The sequence below is a fragment of the Lynx canadensis genome, chromosome B3, assembly GCF_007474595.2.
Source record: "Lynx canadensis isolate LIC74 chromosome B3, mLynCan4.pri.v2, whole genome shotgun sequence".
Classification (NCBI taxonomy): Eukaryota; Metazoa; Chordata; class Mammalia; order Carnivora; family Felidae; genus Lynx; species Lynx canadensis.
Window position 1 is genome coordinate 10,162,724 of NC_044308.2, and position 12,423 is coordinate 10,175,146.

The window sequence follows — 12,423 nt, forward strand, 5'->3', positions numbered from 1 at the left end:
TCTGGAAAAAAGTATGAATACAAAACCTAGTCTGTTGGTTTATACCACTCTGCCACAGGGAAGGCCACTACATCTTGTTAGAGATATCAGTGTCAAAACTTTAAATTTTGGTGAGGATTGATTTTTTTTTCTTTTTTTATACACTTTTTAAACGTTTATTTATTATTTAAAAAAATTTTTTAATGTTTATTTATTTTTGAGACAGAGAGAGACAGAGCATGAACAGGGGAGGGGCAGAGAGAGAAGGAGACACAGAATCCGAAGCAGGCTCCAGGCTCAGAGCTGTCAGCACAGAACCTGACGCGGGGCTTGAACTCACGGACCGTGAGATCATGACCTGAGCCGAAGTCGGACGCTTAACAGACTGAGACACCCAGGCGCCCCTAATGTTTTTTTTTTATTTTTGAGAGAGTGAGAGACAGAGAGAGACAGAGAGCGAGAGCACAGGGACAGAGAGAGACAGAGACAGAATCTGAAGCAGCCTCCAGGCTCCGAGCTGTCAGCACAGAGCCTGATGCGGGGCTCAAATCCACGAACTGCCGGATCATGACCTGAGCTGAAGTCAGATGCTTTAACCGACTGAGCCACCCAGGTGCCCTGAGAAGAACTGATTTTTTAAAGAATGTTTATTTACTTTTGAGAGAAAGAGAGAGAGAGAAAGAAAGAGAGAGAGAGAGAGCTTGAGCACGAGTGGGAGAGGGGCAGAGAGAGAGGGAGACAGAGAATCCCAAGTAGACTCTCTGCTGTCAGTGCAGGGGCTCAAACTTACAAACTATGAGATCATGACTTGAGCCAAAACCAAGAGTTGGTCGCCTAATTTACTGAGCCACCCAGGTGCCCTGAGAAGAATTAAGATTGTCTTCTTGTAACAGGATTGCTTCAGGTGAGAAAGAAACAGTGTATGGAGTTCTTTTTGAGAGAAGGCATTTCTGGAGCTTCTGAGGGAACTCTGGGGACATTCTCCAATAGACCTCTACTGGACATACTTCTCTGCCAGACAAGGGCATGCGAGAAGGGTATCGCATCCCTTCCAAATCCATCCCTCTGCTGATGTGATGAGGGGGAGAGGGGTTGGGTGGTGGCAATCTCTTTATCCCTAGCAGTCGCTCAGTCCCAGTTATTACATCCGCACCTGGCAACCACTAGTCAGCCACTTGGTCTTTGTGGATTTCCTCACGGGTATGAATTGTGCGACGTGTAAATAGCTGTCTCTTCCTTTCCCTTCCGTTGCCAAGACTGTGCTTCTTGCTCCCTATCCTTAATCAACTATCTAGTGTCAACACGTGTTGAAATGACTTGTAATGCAAATGATTGGCAAAGGCTAGTCTGGTGGCTAATGGTGGGGGCTAGGGAAGAGCAGGTGACACAGAGTCCTCATAGGCTCTTCCGAAGAAGAGAGCCCTGGGCAGTGTTAGAAGGATGAAAATTATGCTTTGATGTCTCCTTCTGATTTGTGATGTTGATCTCTCTCATTGTCCCCTGACGCCTTCTCATCCTTTTTGGTTCCAACAAAAACTACTTCCTTTTTCTTTAGGTAGAAGTTTGCTATTTCTGGGTTGGATGTATCCTAAATCTGGAGATTTTAAAATATTGACTTGAACTTAGAACTTTTCACATGGATGTTGTTTAAAGGGTCAAGTGGTTCTATAAGGCTTATTCTGAATCCTCGCATCCTCCTGCCTCCGCTGTTCTGTGCTCTTCAGAGACAGTCACTTTCAATTCTTATAGTTACTTGTTTTGGTAGCTTTCATATCTCTAAATAATATGTGTATCCTGTTACTTTTCCATTCTGCGGGATTTGAGCCTGCTGTAATTTCTTTTCACTTTTCTTTCTATGGGCACATTTCTTTTCCTCCCCTTCACCCCATTCTCCCAAATAGTTGTATCATCTTGGTGATATTGATATTCAGCATTTACATTTTTATGACTTGAAATAAAGGCTATTCACAGTATATATACACTATGATGCATTTTCCTTTCTGGCGTAATACTTGCTTTCTCCGAAGTTAATGATTGCTTTCTGAGTTGTTTCGGTTTTCTATGTAGCTAAGTCATCCTTAAGCTCTCCCTGTTGGTTATTTCTCCTCTAGTTACCTTAAAGCGCACCAAACACTCTGTGATTTTATCTGCTTCGAGTCTTCTCTACTAGAGCTTATTTCTTGCTCTAACATGGAGTGGTTGCTATCTGGCCAGCCTGTGCTATTATCAACCTGGAGTCTCACTTTACCATCAACATGAAAATTGCTTTACCCTTTTTTAAAAAAATATTTTTAATATTTATTTATTTTTGAGAGACAGAGAGAGACAGAGCACAAGCAGGGAAGGGACAGAGAGAGAGACACACACACACACAGACCCTGAAGCAGGCTCCAGGCTCTGAGCTGTCAGCACAGAGCCCCATGCGGGGTTCAAACGCACGAACTGTGAGATCATGACCTGAGCCGAAGTCTGACGCTCAACTGACTGAGCCACCCAGGTGCCCCGCTTTACCTTTTCTTTTTTACTGGGTTGAACCCCTATTTCTTAGATTCTGTACCTTTCTTAGTTTTTTTTAATACTCTCTCATTTTGATGCCACACATCTTTTAATAACTTTCTGACAAGGTACATATTGTGGTTGATAGGGTATAGCATTCTTTGTTGAAAATATTTTTTCCCGGGGCGCCTGGGTGGCACAGTCGGTTAAGCGTCCGACTTCAGCCAGGTCACGATCTCACGGTCCGTGAGTTCGAGCCCCGCGTCAGGCTCTGGGCTGATGGCTCAGAGCCTGGAGCCTGTTTCCGATTCTGTGTCTCCCTCTCTCTCTGCCCCTCCCCCGTTCATGCTCTGCCTCTCTCTGTCCCAAAAATAAATAAAAACGTTGAAAAAAAAAAAAAAAGAAAATATTTTTTCCCTTCAGATTCGGAACATATTATTCCATTATTTTCTAGTTTCTTCCATTCTTTTCTAGTGTTGCTTTTGGGAAGGCTGAAATCACACTGATTCTTGATCCTTTGTAAATCAATTTTTTTTTTCTTTTTGGGAACTGTTAGAATATTCTCTTTGTTCTATCTTCCAAATTTTTGAGATGGTGTGCCTTGGTGTGTGTTTATTTTCATCTGCTTCAATTTGGGAAGTTTTGCCTTTCAACTATGGGAACTTTCCTCCTCCTCCTCCCCCTCCTCCCCTTCATCCCCCTCCCCCTCCCCTCCTCTTCCTTCTTCTTCTTCTTCTTCTTCTTCTTCTTCTTCTTCTTCTTCTTCTTCTTCTTCATCTTCTTCTTCTTCTCTCCTCCTCTCCTCTTCCTCCATGTCTATTCTTTTTCTCTCTGTTTCTCTCTCTCTGGAATTCTGATTATTTTGGTATTGAGCCTCTTCTAATCTTCTTGCTTTCTAAAAATTTCTCCAACTCTTTCTTTTTGCTTTATTTCTGGGGGAAATAGAGCGAAACTCATTACCCTCAACTTTGTCTTCTTACTCTTCTAATGAGAATTTTAAAAGGTTCTGTTCTCATATTTTTAAAGAACTGTCTTTTTTCTGGACTGAGTTCTTGTTTCATGAAAATAATAGTCTGTTTTTATCTGTTTGAGCACACTCAGGATGGGTTTTTTTTTTTCATTAAAATTTTTTCCAAGATGTTTTATTTAATTTTGAAAGAGAGAGAGACAGAGTGTGAGTGGGAAAGGGGTGGAGAGAGAAGGAGACACAGAATCCGAAGCAGGCTCCAGGCTCTGAGCTGTCAGCACAGAGACCTATGTGGGGCTCAAACTCATGAACTGCAAGATCATAACTTGAGCCAAAGTTGGACACTTAACCAACTGAGCCACCCGGGCACCCCAGGATGGGTTTTTGAAGGTTTTACCTCTTCACATAGTTGCTTTTATTTGTCTGTTTGCTCTGCCTTTCATGTTAGGAGTTTTCCTCAGATGTCTAGTGACCCTTAGCTGCCTGTTTCTGTTAATAAATGGAGCCCTTAAAAGCCATTAGAAGCTGTGTTTGTGGGCTTCCTTGGAAGTGATCTGACTGTCAGTTTTCTGGCAACTGCCTACCTCCCCACCCAATACCAGCATCTTTAGACTTTGTTCACTTGGGCAGGTAAGAATCTCTCCAGAGAAGAATCTTCTTGTCTCCTGCCTGTGTGTCTGCTAGCCTTTTTACAACCAAATGAGAGGAAAAGTGGAAGATCTTATATTCACTATGTAAATAATCACTTATTTCTAGCGTTTTCAGCACTCAGTGTACGGAAAGCTCCTGCCCAGAGACACTGCATTTTACCCTGAGACAAGAAACTTCCAGAATGCTTTCACCTTAGGGAGTAGGTAGAAGATCTGGGTTCTACCTGATACTTAAACAGATTTCAGCCCTGTCTTTGTCCTTCAACCTTTGCATCCAGAGGTAAATTATGCTACCAATTCTCGAGCATTTGGGGGATTCTGGTTGCTTTTCCATTATTGGCTTAGTGTTCTAGATTCCTGGGTCTATGCCAAGTAACACTTACTTATACCTTTTGCTTTCCAGTTTCCTAAATGCTGTAGGTATTGTATTTTCTCTCCTTCTTATCCTTATGGTTTATTTTTTTAAAATATCCTCTCATTTCTACTTTAATGTGATGTAATGAAGGAGTGAAGATGTCTGTATTTATTCAGTCATCCCTCTTAGCTGGTCTGAATTTTTCTGTTAGAGTAAGATCTTAACCATTCAATGTTTCGATTACTTAGAATTCTATTTATGCATTCTGTTTTGATGAGGTAAGAGAGAGAGAGAGACTGAGAGAATGAGGGGGGCATGATATTGTAATAAACAAACCCATTGGTCTATGTTTTTTGGAGTCAATATGAATTCAGTCCTGTTTCCTGTTTAAAAAGAAACAATGCTCAGAAAATGACCCTGAATCAGTCTTGGGACAATGGGGAAGATTCAACTGTATTCAGTTCATTGTTCCTAGGCCAAAAGGAGGAATATTATAAAACACATTTTTAAACTAGTCTTCACAAGTGATGTTTTTTGATTAACCCTCCAATAACTGGAATATAACTGGAAGATAGCCCATGCATCTTTGGCTACATCAGACATCATTGTGATTTTCTCTGTCAGTGACTTCATTGATGTCTTTTCCATTGACGTCTTTCCTCTTCAGCTTAACATCAAAAAGAGAAAATGATGATGCAGAATAGCTGAAATAAAAGGAACAGATTACCCATAACCTGCCCCCTCTCCCTCCCACCTAAAACCAACCATTGGTAACATTTTGCTATATTCTCTCTTTATACTTTTTTTGTTCTAGGCACTTTTTTAAAAAAAGATATTTTTGATCACAGAATTGTCTTAGATGAAGAATAAGTTGTCAGAGAGGACCACCCACTCTCCTCACACTATAGCTTTCCCAGCTGAAGGTGATTGACTTGGGAACCCCATATCTTAACTGTAGAGTGTTGACATTATGTCTTCGGTTTGGTTACTCTGTGGTTTTCTCTCCCTAGAACCTTGTCCTTCATTCCCTTCCTACTTCACACACACACACACACACACACACACACACACACACACACACACAATGGGTCAGAGTAGTCCATGCAGGAAAACAATACTATCACTTTCCAGAAGGAGGGACAGCTACACTTTTACAAATGACAAAGGTGGCTCTGTTTATGAAGGGCTTTTTCTATTAGACTTGGCAAGAAGTTGAAAGGTTTTTCTCCCTCTATCCAGTGGGAGTGTGTGTGTGTGTGTGTGTGTGTGTGAGAGGGAGAGAGAGTGAGAAAGGAGGGGGGGAAGAGAGGAGAGAGGAAGGAGAGATAGGGATTGGGAGCGAGAAGAGAGAGAGATTAAAGAACAAATAAATTATCGAGGGAAGCGTGTCCTGACTGAATGGGCAACAGACAGCTGCAGAGATGAGATAGGAACTTGGAAGGCTTCACGGCACCAAGACTGTCAGAACTGCTCCTGGGGTCTGAAAAACGACAGCAGAATTCAGCGTTCCTCTGACAACCACTCAGAAAATAGAATGTGAGGAAGTAGGAGGAGGGGAAGATGTGGGGCAAGCCATCAGAATACTTCCTCCTTCTCTATGGATGACCGTGAAATGTTGGCCGCTTAAGGGCAAGGTGTGAGGACGTTTGGACAGGTGGTAATGCTGCTGCCAAGCCACATAGCCCATGCTTTCATAGTGAAGTTTGTTAGCTTAAATAGTTGGGGAGATTGCCCCTTAATGCACCCAGCCCCCACTTATCCTAGACTCATATCTCGGTCTTCTCAACCAATCCTTCCCAACAGATTGTCTCTGCCAGGGGTCAGCAGCTATCTTCCTGTAAAGGCCAGACAGTTAATATTTGAGGCTCGGTGGCCCATATGGTCTCTGTCGCAATTATTCAACTCTGCTGTTGTAGTGTGAAAGCAGCCATAGAAATGCGTAAATGAGAGACTGTGGCTGACTTCCAATATAATGTTATTTATGGACACTGAAAAGTGAATTTCATTTAATTTTTACATGTCACAAAATACCATCATTCTTTTGAATTTTTCCAACCCTTTAAAAAGGTAAAAAAGCATTCTTAGCTCATGGGCTGGATAAAAACAGGCCACAGGTTGGATTTGGCCCATGGGCCACAGTTGGCCTAACCCTGGGCTCTATCCAAATCAGGGCATCGTGGAGGCAGACAGAAGGGCTCTCCGAGTGATTCCCCTCCTCCCCTTCCCTCCTTCTCTTCCCTTTTGCTCATCTTTCCATTGTTCTGATTTAGAAATAGGAACTTTAAGCAGAGGGAAGTGAAGGGTTTCTTCTTCCATTGGTGAAGCTTCTTAGGATTGCTCTGGGCCCAAAGCTTACTTCTCTTTTAACTTCTCATTCTAGAATTCTTGAATACACAATTAGTTAGTTTATACTAATTAGTGTGCCTTGCACAACGGGGCTGTAGAGATAAGCCAGGTCCAACGCTGTCCTCTAGGGCTTACTTTTTCAGGGTATGATTGTGACTAATCCACACAAACCTACTTATGTGTAGTCTCACCCTTAAAAATGAAATCCAGGCATATAAGTTCTAATTACATTTAAAGTTTGGGAGGAAACCCATCCTTGGAGCAAGCAGGCAAAGGGAATAAAAAGCAAATATCTAAGTCACCCTTCTTACCTGTGCAGCACTGTTTAAAATAACAAGACTATTATTTTAAACGGGCACACAAGAAATTCTGCCTCCACATGAGTATAATTTCTAACAAATGACCCACCCTCTGGTTCCAGATATTTCTGGAAGAGTCCTTACTGCTTGGGTTACCTCCTTCTGGAAAGGGCTTCCGGTCAAGTCTGGTTCAAGTCTCTATCCTTGTGGATATATATATATATATATACACACATATATACACATATATATATATATATATATATACACACACATATATATACATATATGTGTGTATATATACACACATATATATATACACACATATATATACATATTATATATGTATATATATACAAATTATATGTATATATGTGTGTATATACACACACACACACATATATATACACACATATATATACATATATGTGTATATATGTGTGTATGTGTATATATATGTATATACATATATGTGTATATATATGTATATACATATATGTGTATATATATACATATATATACATATATATACACATATATATACACATATATGTATATATATAGATACATTTTGTTTTGTGAAGTCATGTGTTGCAAATTAGCTAAAGCATCTTGCTGGGTGATAATGTTTGAGTAAAAAACTTCATGAAAAAGCCCACAGTGATGAGTTGTCATAACTATTTTTTGTCATTTACTATTTTTCTTGCACCTGTACCCACCCATAATGGTAATGTCATGGCAAAGACACCCCACCCCAAGCACTGGGTTGAGGCAGAGGACTGTAAGAGCACAGACTTTAGAGTGGGAAGGACAGTTCACATCCCACCCCTGCCATGTAGTAGCTATATATGATGTCAGAGAAGATACTTTACCTCTTTGAGACTCAGTTTTCCTGTCTGTAAAGTGGGGCTAGAAATAGTTCCTTTCCACTATTGTAAGGATTAGAGACAATGTATGTAAAATGCTCTGGGCATGGTAGGTGTTCAATGTATATTAGATACTTTTATTTGGCCAGTTTACTGTAAAGGAGAGTTTACATGAGTCAGAATTCTTTTCAAAATAGGCCTTTTTTGAGACGGATTCTGAAGCAGTGTTAAATAAATGAATCAAGATATTTTTCACTTCTGCTTTTGAATATGTGCCTTCTTGGTTTTTTTCCACAGAAAAATTTGACACCTCGCTTCTGAATCACACTAGAAATGCCATGTTTCATTGCTGGCTACTATTTTCCTTAGAAAAGAAAGTGTTATTTGTCCAGCTTCTTCTGAAAGATCAGCTAAATGTCACATTATCTCGCTTCTACTAATCTTTCAAAAATGCTCATCGCAACGGTAATAACAATTTCTTCATGCTCAGATTATTTAAGAAGTATGTCTCCTAATATGGTGCTATTGAATTTTTATTTAATACGTCCAGGTGTGTTTTTCTGCATAAAAATATAGATTCATTATAAAACATCTGGAAAACATAGCAACGTAGGTTTAAATTTTTTTTCCCTAGTCTTAGGACACAAAACATTGTTATATCCTTGCTGCCATTTGCTATATGTTGTTCTTTCTTTTTAATGTTTATTTATTTTTGAGAGAGAGAGAGAGCACAAATGGAGGAGGAGCAGAGAGAGAGGGAAACACAGAATCTGAAGTAGGTTCCAGGCTCTGAGCTGTCAGCACAGAGCCCGTCATGGGGCTCGAACTCATGAACTGTGAGATCATGATCTGAGCTGAAGCCAGATGTTTAACCAACTGAGCTACCCAGGTGCTCCAGTATATGTTGTTGTGACCCATTTGCTATTTTTGTTATACCTGTACCCACCCATAGTGGTAATAACATAATGTGTATGTGAATGTGTATATATGCATGTATACGATCCATAAATATTTCTCTTTGAAATGATTTCTGTTTGTTGTGGGTCATAATAATTTAGAGTCATCATAGGGAAGTTGAAAAATACTGAGCACTGTAAAGGACATATGGAAAGCATCCCATAATTCCATCATACATACATCATTTCTTTGACATTTTTTCTACTGTATTTTTAGGGTGTTGAGATACTACTATATTCCAATTCTTTTTTTTTTTAACGTTTATTCATTTTTGAGAGACAGAGACAGAGAGTGAGTGGGGGAGGGGCAGAGAGAGAGGGAGATAGAGAATCTGAAGCAGGCTCCAGGCTCTGAGCTGTCAGCACAGAGCCTGACGTGGGGCTCGAACTCAGGACGTGAGATCATGACTTGAGCTGAAGTCAGATGCCCAACTGACTGAGCCACCCAGGCACCCCCAGAATGACCAGCTTTTAATGCTTTTCTTTTAACCTTGTGTACTTTAACAGGGGTCCTCTGGCTTCCTGGTTTAGGCAAGGAGCCATTCTGGGCCAAATAAACAATGTGACCATGAGAAGCCCCAGCTAAAGGACTGCCCCCAGTTGGATCATCCCACTCCACTAGAGAGAGAAGGCTCTTTCCTCTGTCCCACCAGGGCTTCTGAATGTTTTCACTTCGATGTAACTTAAATCCCCTTTCCTTCTATTTTCTTTAATGGAGATTGAACCTGACACAGCACAAAGTTCTAGGAACCCCATTATTTCTGCTCTGAAGCAGTGAGAGTGCCCGGGGCTCAGAAAGGAGAGAACCCTAGAAAGGGGCAGCAAAAGTTTAGCAAGACCCCTGTCTGGGCCAGGGCTCCAAGGCCCTGCTGGGATCGCAGACAGAGCACTTACATATTCTACTTCTTAAGTACAGTTAAGCCAAAGCCCTACAAGCCAAAGTAAGTGATTTGGAAAAGGATTTGGTGACAAATATTTTGTGCCAGGGCCCAGTAGTATATTGGCCCTTTCCATTTCAAAGAGATCATGGACAAAGATACAGGTTATTCAACATGGGTTTTGTTTTTTTAAAAAAAAAAAAATTTTTTTAACGTTTATTTATTTTTGAGACAGAGAGAGACAGAGCATGAATGGGGGAGGGTCAGAGAGAGGGAGACACAGAATCTGAAACAGGCTCCAGGCTCTGAGCTGTCAGCACAGATCCCGACGCGGGGCTCGAACTCACGGACCGTGAGATCATGACCTGAGCCGAAGTCGGCTGCTTAACGGACTGAGCCACCCAGGCGCCCCTCAACATGGGTTTTGAAGACAAATTCCTGGATACAAAAATAGACAATTGTGTTTCTGTCAACGGCTCAGTTTGGAAATAAAAATAGACTTTAATTTTTAGAGCAGTTTTAGGTTCATAGCAAAATTGAAAGGAACGTACACAGAGTTCCCATACACCTCCTGCCACTATCACCAACCTCCCCCGCCAGAGGTACATTTGTTACAACTGATGAAGCTGCATTGACTCATCATGCCCCCCAAAGTCCAGAATTCACATTAGGGTTCCCTCTTGGTGTTCTATTTGCTATGGGTGTGAATAAATGCATAGTGACATATATCCACCATTATGCTATCACATAGAGTAGTTTCACTGTGCTAAAAATCCTCTGTGCTCCCCAGTTTTACCTCTCATCTGTAAATCGAACCTTGGCAACTAGTGATCTTCTTACTGTTTCTATAAGGCTTTGCCTTTTCCAGAATATCATGTAATTGCAATCATACAGCCTGTAGCCTTTTCTTATTGGCTTCTCTCACTTAGTAACATGCATTTGAGTTTCCTCCATGTTTTCTCATGGCTTGATAGCTCGTTTCTTTTTAGCACTGAATAGTATTCCATTATCTGGGTGTACCATGGTTTATCCACTCAGCTCTGGAAGGACATCTTGGTTGTTTCCAGGCTTTGGCAATTATGAATAAACATGCTATATTCTTGTGCAGGTTGTTTTGTGTGTGTGTGTGTGTGTGTGTGTGTGTATGTGTGTGTGTGTACATAAGTTTTTAGCTCTTTGGGATAAATTACAAGGAGTGTGATTTTTGGATTATACCGTAAGACTATGTTTCATTTCCTAAGAAATTGCCAAAATGTTTTCCAAAGCAGCTGTATTATTTTGTATTCCCACCAGCCATGAATGAGAGTTCTGTTGTTTCAAATCCTCCTTAGCACTTGGTGTTGACAGCATTTGGGATTTTAGTCATTCTGTTAGGTGTATTGTAGTATCCCATTTTAATTTGCAATTCCCTAATGACATTTGTCATTGAGCATCTTTTCATATGTGTATTGGGCGTCAGTGTATCTTCTTTGATGAGATGTCTTATCAGGTCTTTTGCCAATCTGGGGGGTTGTTCATTTTCTTATTGTTGAGTTTTAAGAGTTCTTTGTAAATTTGGGGTATCAGTCCTTTTGCAAATATTTTCTTCCAGTATGTGGTTTGTCTTATTCTCTTGACAATGTCTTTCCCAGAGCAGAAGTTTTAATGAACTTATTAATTATTTCTTTCATGGATCATGCTTTTGGTGTTGTATCTAAAATGTCAGCACTATACCCACAGTCATCTGATCATGTTCTATCTTATCTTCGAGGAGATTGATGGTTTGGAATTACATATTTAAATCTCTGATTCATTTGGGTTAATTTTTGTGAAGGATGTAAGGTCTGTGTCTACTTTATTTATGTATTTATTTATTTTGCATTTGGATGTCAGTTATTCCAGCACCATTTGTTGAAGACGCTACCTTTTCACCATTGTATTGCCTTTGCTCCTTTGTCAAACTATATTTGTGTGAAGTCTATTTCTGGGCTTTCTATTCTGTTCCATTGGTCTATTTGTCTCTTATTTTGCCAGTATCACACTGTCTTGATTACTATAACTTTATAGTAAATTTTCAAGTCAAGTAGCATTAGTCCTCCAACTCTGTTCTTCTCCTCCAACATTGTTTGGGCTATTCTGGGTCTTGCTTCCCCTTATAGTTTATTGAGCTCTTTGATTTCTTTCATTAGAGGATTGTATCATATAGATAGATTTTGTTTTCTACTCTGTTAGATTTATACTTAAGTATTTAATTTTATTTTGGGTGCTAATATAAACGGCATTGTGCTTTTAATTTCAAATTACACTTGCTCATTGCTGGTACTTAAGAAAATGACTGATTTTGTATTCTGAAACTTTATGATAATAGCTTATTAGTTCCAGAAGTTATTTGTTGTTGATGATGATTCTTTTGCATTTTCTACATAAACAATCTTGTAATCTATGTACAATGACAGTTTTGTTTCTTCCTTCCCAATCTGTATAGTTTTAGTTCCTTTCCTTGTCTTGTTGCATTAGCTAGAAATTCCATTATGCTGTTGAAAATGAGTGGTGAGAGGGCATATCCTTGCCTTGTTCCTGATATCATCAGGAAAGCTTCTAGTTTCTCACCATTAAGTATGATGTCAGCTTTATGTTTTTATAGATGTTCTT